Genomic DNA, 8929 nt, shown 5'->3' with positions numbered 1-8929 from the left:
TTTAAAGAAATAGTTCAGCAACAATTTATTTATCAAAACCAAACAATAATCCAATCAAACATATAATCATATTCATCCAGAATAGCCAAACAATACTTAAGACTTATACAATCACTAAAAAGTATATAATCCTCACATCCGTATCAATTTATAACAATTCCAGATATAAAATAGCTTTTTAGAAAAACCCCTACCTCGATTGTCGAAACTCGAAAACTCAAGCTCATCACAACTCATTTTCTCTTGGCCCGCAATTGCGCCAGCCGTAACATCCGCTCCAAACCACTTTCTCAGCAACCACAACAACTCTAATCGCAACATATAAAAATCAGGACTCGATCCCACGTTGCCAAAACTCAGATTCTTTAACCAAACACAACAGAATACTAACGCGAGGCTTTTCAAAACATAATTACTTACTGAAATAACAAAATAAAGCAGCTGTGATTCCGAATCAACCCGGCAATAGCTCCTACAATAACCCCAAGGGACATTCGCGAGCAAAACCTCGGTGATGGCGACTATAACAACCACACGACATTAAAAACCTTCCCGTAATCCAAAAGAACAGAAACTAAAACTTTAAAACCCTTACCGACAGAGTTTCCCGGCAATGGGAGCGAGGTTTTCTGGTGGCCAGGCACTGCGACGCAGTTCCCTCCTCCTTCGACAGCCACACTCGCAGCGACAACCTCCTTGTTTTCTCTCTCTCGCTCGTGCTCTTCTTCCCTGCAACCCCAACAGCGGCAGTGGTATTCTAGTCAGATTCCAGAAACCAGAAGTAGGAGCATATTTGGCGAGCTTCAATGGTGATAGTGGCAGCAGCATCAACAGTGGGATTGGAAGCAGCAGTGATGACTGGGCACACAACAGTGACGAAAACTCTTCCTCTTCCTTGCGTTCTGCTCATTTTCCCCCTCTCAAGCCTGCAACGGTGATGGCGACGAGCCCTGGCAGCAGCGACGAGTCAGCGGCTCTCCTTGGACGATGTCGCAAGCGACAGGAGGCAAACGGCCTCCCTCTCCCCGCGGGCTCTTTCTCTCTTCGCGTGAACTTTTCCCTCTCGGGACTCAGCGGCTGCAACACTTACTCTCTTCCAACTCGGCGATGACGGTGACGTGGTGGTGCGACGGCTGGATGGCGATGGGCCTGAATGACAGCGCAAGCAAGATGCAACGGCGGCGTTGAGCTGGACGACGGCGGTACCCTGCCGGCGGCACCAAGCCCTTCTCCCTCTCATTCTCTTCTTCCAGCTCAGTCTCCCTCTTCTTTCTTTGTTTCTTTGTTTCCTTCTTTTCCCTTTTTTTCTGCGTGTGTGTGTCTAGGGTAGGGGGCAGCAGCTGCTTATTGTGTTGTGGGTGTTGAGTGAGGAAGAGTGTGAGTGGGAAAAATTAGGGTTAGGTTTAATTTTGGGAAAAAAGTGGAAATTAGAGATTTTATGGCTAATGTAGGTAATTTGGTAAAATTGGAGGATGGAGTAGTAAATTAATAAAATTGGGACATAAAATATTCATTTAAACTCTAATTAAAATCCTTCAAAATTACTTTAAAATTACTTTAAAATTACTAAGATACTATTTAATTTAAAATCAAATACCTTAATCGAAATTATGAGATAATAAAATTAATTTCTTTTATTTCTAAAACTTAAAGTATCGAATTATAAAAATATTAAATATTTGAATTAAATCATATAAAATTCTCATTACCTCATAACTACTAATGTTATAATTTAAATATAGGAAATAACTAAATAATTATAAAATTGAATAAGGATCTTAACTTATTTCAAATTCAATTATTTGAAAATTTACTTTAATAATCTTTAATAACATGATTTCTGAAATTCAACTGTAGATAAATATATGATTTGAAATTAATTCATAATAAGACTTTTCAAAAGTTCTGGGTCTTACAGATCCAGCATTATGTAATATTGTTCTGCTATTTCTGCTTTGAATGTGCTTGTTCTTTTCTGCTTAACACTGCTTGTTCTACTTGAATGGATTACTATATCAAATTGGTATGCATGCTAATACTGTTTTCATGCAAAAATATTACAATTGTTAGTTTAGATGGGAGATTTTTCTATTTCTTCTTTCACGCATCAACTATAAACTACATATCTTTGAGTTTTGGCCTTGAGATTTTATCTTACGCATTAACATTCACCTCATTTTCATATCTCAAGGAAACCGTCTCAAGATCAAATCATTGTCAACTGATTAAACTCATTTCCAAAACTTTAAAGAAACAGTTCAGCAACAATCTATTTATCAAAACCAAGCAATAATCCAATCAAACATATAATCATATTCATCCAGAACAGCCAGACAATACTTAAGACTTATACAATCACTACAAAGTATATAATCCTCACATCCATATCAGTTTATAACAATTCCAGATATAAAATAGCTTTTTAGAAAAACCCTACCTCGATTGTCGAAACTCGAAAACTCAAGCTCATCACAACTCGTTTTCTCTTGGCCCGCAACTATGCCAGCCGTAACCTCCGCTCCAAATCACTTTCTCAGCAACCACAACGACTCTAATCGCAACATATAAAAATTAGGACTCGACCCCACGTTACCAAAACTCAGATTCTTTAACCAAACACAACAGAATACTAACGCGAGACTTTTCAAAACATAATTATTTACTGAAATAACAAAATGAAGCAGCTGCGATTCCGAATTAACCCGACAATAGCTCCAACAATAACCCCAAGTGACATTCACTAGCAAAACCTCAGTGATGGCGACTGTAACAACCACACGACATTAAAAACCTTCCCGTAATCCAAAAGAAAAGAAACTAAAGCTTTAAATCCCTTACCGGGAGAGTTTCCCAGCAACGGGAGCGAGGTTTTCTGCTGGCCAAGCACGGCGGTGCAGCTCTCTCCTCCTCCGACAGCCACACTCGTAGCGATAACCTCCTTGTTTTCTCTCTCTCGCTCGTGCTATTCTTTCCTGCAACCCCAACAGCAGCAGTGCATTCTGGTCAGATTTCAGAAACCAGAAGTAGGAGCATATTTGGCGAGCTTCAATGGTGATAGTGGCAGCAGCATCAACAGCAGGATTGGAAGCAGCAGCGATGACTGGGCACACAATAGTGACGAAAACTCTTCCTCTTCCTTGCGTTCTGCTCGTTTTCCCCCTCTCAAGCCTGCGACGGTGATGGCGACGGGCCCTGGCAGCAGCGACGGGTCAGCGGCGCTCCTTGGATGATGACGCGCACGACGGGACGCAAACGGCCTCCCTCTCCCTGCGGGCTCTTTCTCTCTTCGCGTGAACTTTCCCCTCTCGGGACTCAGCGGCTGCAATGCTTACTCTCTTCCAACTCGGCGATGACGGTGACGTGGTGGTGCGATGGCTGGACGGCGATGGGCCTGAATGACGGCGCAAGCAAGATGCAACGGTGGCGTTGAGCTAGACGGCGGCGGTACCCTGCCGGCGGCGCCAAGCCCTTCTCCCTCTCCTTCTCTTCTTTAGGCTCAGTCACCCTCTTCTTTCTTTGTTTCTTTCTTTCCTTCTTCTCCCTTTTTTTTTTTCTGCGTGTGTGTGTCTAGGGTAGGGGGTAGCAGCTGCTGCTTATTGTGTTGTGGGTGTTGAGTGAGGAAGAGTGTGAGTGGGAAAAATTAGGGTTAGGTTTAATTTTGGGAAAAAAGTGGAAATTAGGAATTTTATAGCTAATGTAGGTAATTTGGTAAAATTAGAGGGTGGAGTAGTAAATTAATAAAATTGGGACATAAAATATTAATTTAAACTCTAATTAAAATCCTTAAAATTTACTTTAAAATGTCATTTGTTATACTAAAATACTATTTAATTTAAAATCAAATACCTTAATCGAAATTATAAGATAATAAGATTAATTTCCTTTATTTCTAAAACTTAAAGTATCGAATTATAAAAGTATTAACTATTTGAATTAAATCATATAAAATTCTCATTATTTCATAACTACTAATGTTATAATTTAAATATGGAAAATAACTCAATAATTATAAAATTGAATAAGGATCTTAATTTATTTCAAATTCAATTATTTGAAAATTTACTTTAATAATCTTTAATAACATGATTTTTGAAATTCAACTGTAGATAAATATATGATTTGAAATTAATTCATAATAAGACTTTTTAAAAGTTTTGGGTCTTACAGATCCAGCACTATATAATATTGTTCTGCTATTTCTGCTTTGAATGCGCTTGTTCTTTTCTGCTTAACACTGCTTGTTCTACTTGAATGGATTACTATATCCAATTGGTATGCATGCTAATACTGCTTTCATGCAAAAATATTACAATTGTTAGTTTAGATGGGAGATTTTTCTATTTCTTCTTTCACGTATCAACTATAAACTACATATCTTTGAGCTTTGGCCTTGAGATTTTATCTTACGCACTTTCTATAGTTGTTATAGTGTTATGGCAAACAAGAAAGACAAAGCTTTAAGATCAAGCATCACAATGAGAGATATTATCTATGAACAAGAAGAACAAATTGGATTAAGTCCCGTCAATCTAGATTAATATCAACTATGAAGAAAAGTAGAGAATTGAAAGGTGGTTCTATGGTTAATATCATTGGCGAGTTTGAGGATACTGCATCAGACCCTTCTCAAACACCTTTAGTACCATATGCTAATGATGACAGTAAATGTGCCTTTATTCCATGTGATTTGAAAGAAATAAAACAATGACTATTTTTAATTTCCTACTTGTGTATGTGTATTTCATTCTTGAATTTGATAATACCTTAATTTTCTACTTGTGTATGTGTATTCTCAAACAATGACTATTTTTGTCATAAATTAATGTAGTTTGAATTTTGGATTTTAGTAAGAGTTTGATATACTTCCCCAAGAATTAGGGAAAGATCAACTCGGTCGTGTCCGTACTTATGGTAGAGATATTGTAGCTTTAGATTTGTGGGGACCTAGATCTCAAGTTAAGACGGATAGTTTAATTGAAGAAGTTAAAGAGAATGCTCAAGTAGAAATTCAGAATATATAACAAAAGATGCAAAAGGAGATGGAAATAAAACTTCAAGAAAGAGTGGAGGCCATGAAGTCTGTGGATTTAATGTGTTTTTGAATCAACTACGGAAAAACCTCCCAAGAGTAGAAATTTCAAATCTCCTTTTTATGTCAACTACTTTAAATACGAAGGAAGTAGAAGCTACTGCAACAACAAATCATGAAGTTTTTGCTGCTGAAAAAGAGGTACTTATATCATTCTTTGCATTTTTTCTTAATAATAATTTATAAAATTTAGGTTTAATTACTCTGCTGGTCCCTATAGTTTCGCGAAATTTTTAATTAGGTCCCTATACTTTTTTTCCTTTTAATTGAGTCCTTGCACCAAATTTTTTTTTAATTGGGTCCCTATACTTTTTTTTCCTTTTATTTAGGTCCCTGTACTAATTTTTTTTTAGTTGGGTCCCTATAAAATTAAGCCAATTACTACTAAGAGGGACTTAATTGAAAAAAAATTGGTACAAGGACCCAATTAAAAAGAAAAAAAGTATAGGGACCTAATTAAAAATTTCACAAAATTATAGGGACCAACAGAATAATTAAACCTAAAATTTACTCTTCATAGTGTTAAATGTAGTCAATCATTTAATCTATAATGAATCAATCTTAGTGTGTATAGACTAATAGTATCATTAGCATTCATTTGGAATTCGAAGAATAAGATCTAAGTCTATAGTTCCCTATTTCAGATTTAAGCTACCCTCAAAATTTTAGTGTTTTACTGTTTTTGCTTACTTCTGATTCCTAGTGTTATAACGAGCATCAGTGATGAGCAAATTCAAAATTCCTTGCACTTTTATTCCCCATGAAAAAGCTTATGGGGAATTATTTTTCTGAGGTGCTCAGTTTACATCAATATCTCATTTTTTGGATCAGTGAAATTTTTTTAACTGCGTTATCTATCCGAAACTTCCTAAAGGAATTGAAGATAACATAAATATTTGATGATTGGTAGTGAAAGTTATGTCAAGTGACATATTTGTGTATGATACTCTGTTTTTTATGGAGTTAAGGTATTGAATTATACCACAAGTAAGGAAAGCCCAAGAGAAAGAGGTAATAAAGTTATGTCACAAGTAGGGAAAGGAAAAAAAGTTCATGGTGTTAACTCCCCTTTCACTGACTCTAGAAGAACTTCAAACACAGTAAAAATAGCTGAATTGGCATCGATTGAAGAAGAAATTAGTAGATGTCGGGGAATCAAAAAAGCACTTTATTGCTTTTAATAAGAAGAAGAGGAGAACTTCGAGTAGACAGGCAACTCACTAGGTATAGGTAGAGTCAAAGATTGTAGCAAGTAAGAGCACAATATTGTTTTTTTTCTATTAGAAAAGATATTAGCAGAGGATTACCTTTTCTTTCAAATCCTAGGCTACGCACCTTGACCATCCTTCTACCTTTACCAACTACTATGCTAGACAATAAGTTAAAGTTTGTCTAAATTAAATTGTTGATTTTATCTATGATATAAAACATATATATATATATATATATATATATATATATATATATATATATATATATATATATATATATATATATATATATATATATATATATATATATATATATATATATGCATGCACACAGAGCATTTCCACTTTGCAACTGTATGCATATGTATCATGTATGCATAGATGTATATTAATTGCTCCCTCAATAGTCATAGTAAATCAAAGTTATCTATATTATAGGTGGTCTAATAATTTTTTATTTTTCTTATATTTTAGGTTCTAAGTAAATCAAAATCAGATAGTAGAAATATTCTAGAATCATCTACTATAACAGAAGGTGGTTCTAAGTCTCATGTTAAGTCATTATCTCGAGCAACAAATAAGAATGTGATTCTTTCACTTAGAAAAAAGCAGATATATTTCTATCTAAAATTGAAGAAGTTAAAATAGTATTTATAATTCATGCTTTATAATAATCATATTAAGATTTATTGTGAAAATATTGGTATTAGTGCCTTAAAAGACTCTTTGACTTGAAATTGGAGAAAATGAAGCGTGGCCAGCATAAAAAAAGATAAAAAAATGGTGTGCTAATAATATTGAGATGACAAATTAAGAAAGATTTAGATTTTATGTTTTAATTTATTTGTTCGAGTTGTTAATATTGATTGATAATGACAAATTAGAAAATTTTAATTTGCTTATTAATTTTAGACCATGTTAAAGAAAAGAAATCTAATTTGCTTATTAGTTTTCTTTTTAATATACTTTGTGTTTATTATGAATTTATCTGTAATATTTTGTGTATTTAAATTAGTGGTAATATGCTTCTAATGTTGAATGTAAAAATAAATAAATTGTTACATATTAAAATATGAAAATAGTAAATAGATACTATAGCTATAAATGTTACCAAAAATCTATGGTAATATTTTTCTTATTGTTAACAAAGACGATTTTTCGTAACATTTTTTTAATGTTAGCAAAAAAGTTAAATTGTAACATTTATTAGAATGTTGTTATAGAAGATCTATTGTAATATTTCTTAAAGTGTTATTATAGAGATTTATTGTGATATTTTTTTAAGTGTTATAAAAAATATCTATGGTAACATATTTTTAAGTTTACAAAAATATCTATTGTAACATTTCTTTAAGTGTTACTATGAATGGTCTATTATAACATTTCTCATAATAAATATCTTTTGTAATATTTTTACTAAATATTATTAAATCTTAAGAAAAATGTTAGTAAAATTCTTTAGTAACATATAGTATATTTAACACTTGTTAAAATATTACTAATATATATAGGTAACATTTTAATATGATTTTGTAACATTTTTTAAATGTTAGTAAAAGTCAAGTATGTAGTCAGGGACGGACATACGGTGAGGCGAGTGGAGGACTCGTGTAAGAACCGAGTTTTTCACGAATAAAATAATTTAAATGCCTAAATTAAGTTCCGAAAAGTTAGAATGAAAATTTGGAGATTTAAATATGATTTTTGGACTCAGTAGGTCTTTCTGAGTCAAAAAATGTGTTTTCTACAAAAAACCGTGAAAAAACATAAACCGGCAGTTAAACCGGTTAAACCGGTTCAAGTCTGCCCGGTACTGTGCGAGAAAAAGTGAAAAACAGTCGACAACCTTAGAAAAATATTAGGAATGGAAAACCGGGCGTTAGTGTTAAAGGTTTGGCCCAAAGTTGGGCCGAATGAGCTAAAAACGCTAACGGGTTGGACCGGACCCAAGTTGGGCCCAAAGAAGCTCATTTTAACACCAAGAGAGAGAGAGAACTCGGATAGGGAGAAGAGAGGAGAAGGAAGCCATTAACACTATTCATCTCCTCCTTCAAAACTCCATAACTTTTGATCTGGAGCTCCGATTGATGAGCCGTTTGCGACCACGCGAAGCTCTTGACGAAATCTTACCTTCTATCAAAGAAAATTTGGTAAGTAATCGCGTTCTAATTCCCATTTTCCAGCCCTAGATTCTGCTCGTTTTCATATTTAGTTTTTGAGTAGATTTTGTGGTTTTGGTTGTTTAGGTGATCTCTAGTAGCAGGTAATTATTGGATTTTATCCCTACTCACGTTGGATAAGGTAAGGTTCTACTAAACCCTTGTGTTTAGTTGTTTTATAAATATTAGGTTTTGATTTTGGTGATATATGTGTTGTTAGTTGAGCCTTGGTGTTTGTTGGAGTTGGTTGAGGCTTTGGAACAAGTTTGGTGGTTTGGTTTTAGTGTTTGGAGCACTTGGGAATCGGTCGAGGTATGATGTCAGTTTTCTTTATGTAATATGTAATGTTTCTGGACACTTAGGCTAGTTGACCCTAAGATAGGATTGAATGTTGTTGGTGTATGAATAATTATATGTGAATTGATGTTAATTGTTGGTGGTATTGAATTGTTGTGGTTGATGAGGATTGT

General features: G+C 34.2%; 2 non-coding genes across 2 annotated transcripts; both read left to right on the top strand.

Moving 5' to 3' along the window:
* Positions 1-5800: 5800 nt before the first annotated feature.
* On the top strand, positions 5801-5888 carry LOC112774559 (small nucleolar RNA snoR26). Its single transcript, XR_003189042.1, has one exon. It is a non-coding gene; the product is annotated as a small nucleolar RNA snoR26 (small nucleolar RNA).
* A 22-nt stretch (positions 5889-5910) lies between these two features.
* On the top strand, positions 5911-5990 carry LOC112774560 (small nucleolar RNA snoR27). Its single transcript, XR_003189043.1, has one exon. It is a non-coding gene; the product is annotated as a small nucleolar RNA snoR27 (small nucleolar RNA).
* The last annotated feature ends 2939 nt before the right edge of the window (positions 5991-8929 follow it).

Source organism: Arachis hypogaea, chromosome 18 (genome assembly GCF_003086295.3).
Source record: "Arachis hypogaea cultivar Tifrunner chromosome 18, arahy.Tifrunner.gnm2.J5K5, whole genome shotgun sequence".
Lineage (NCBI taxonomy): Eukaryota > Viridiplantae > Streptophyta > Magnoliopsida > Fabales > Fabaceae > Arachis > Arachis hypogaea.
Note: the sequence above shows the minus strand (reverse complement) of the source record. Positions and strands in the feature narration are given on the sequence as shown.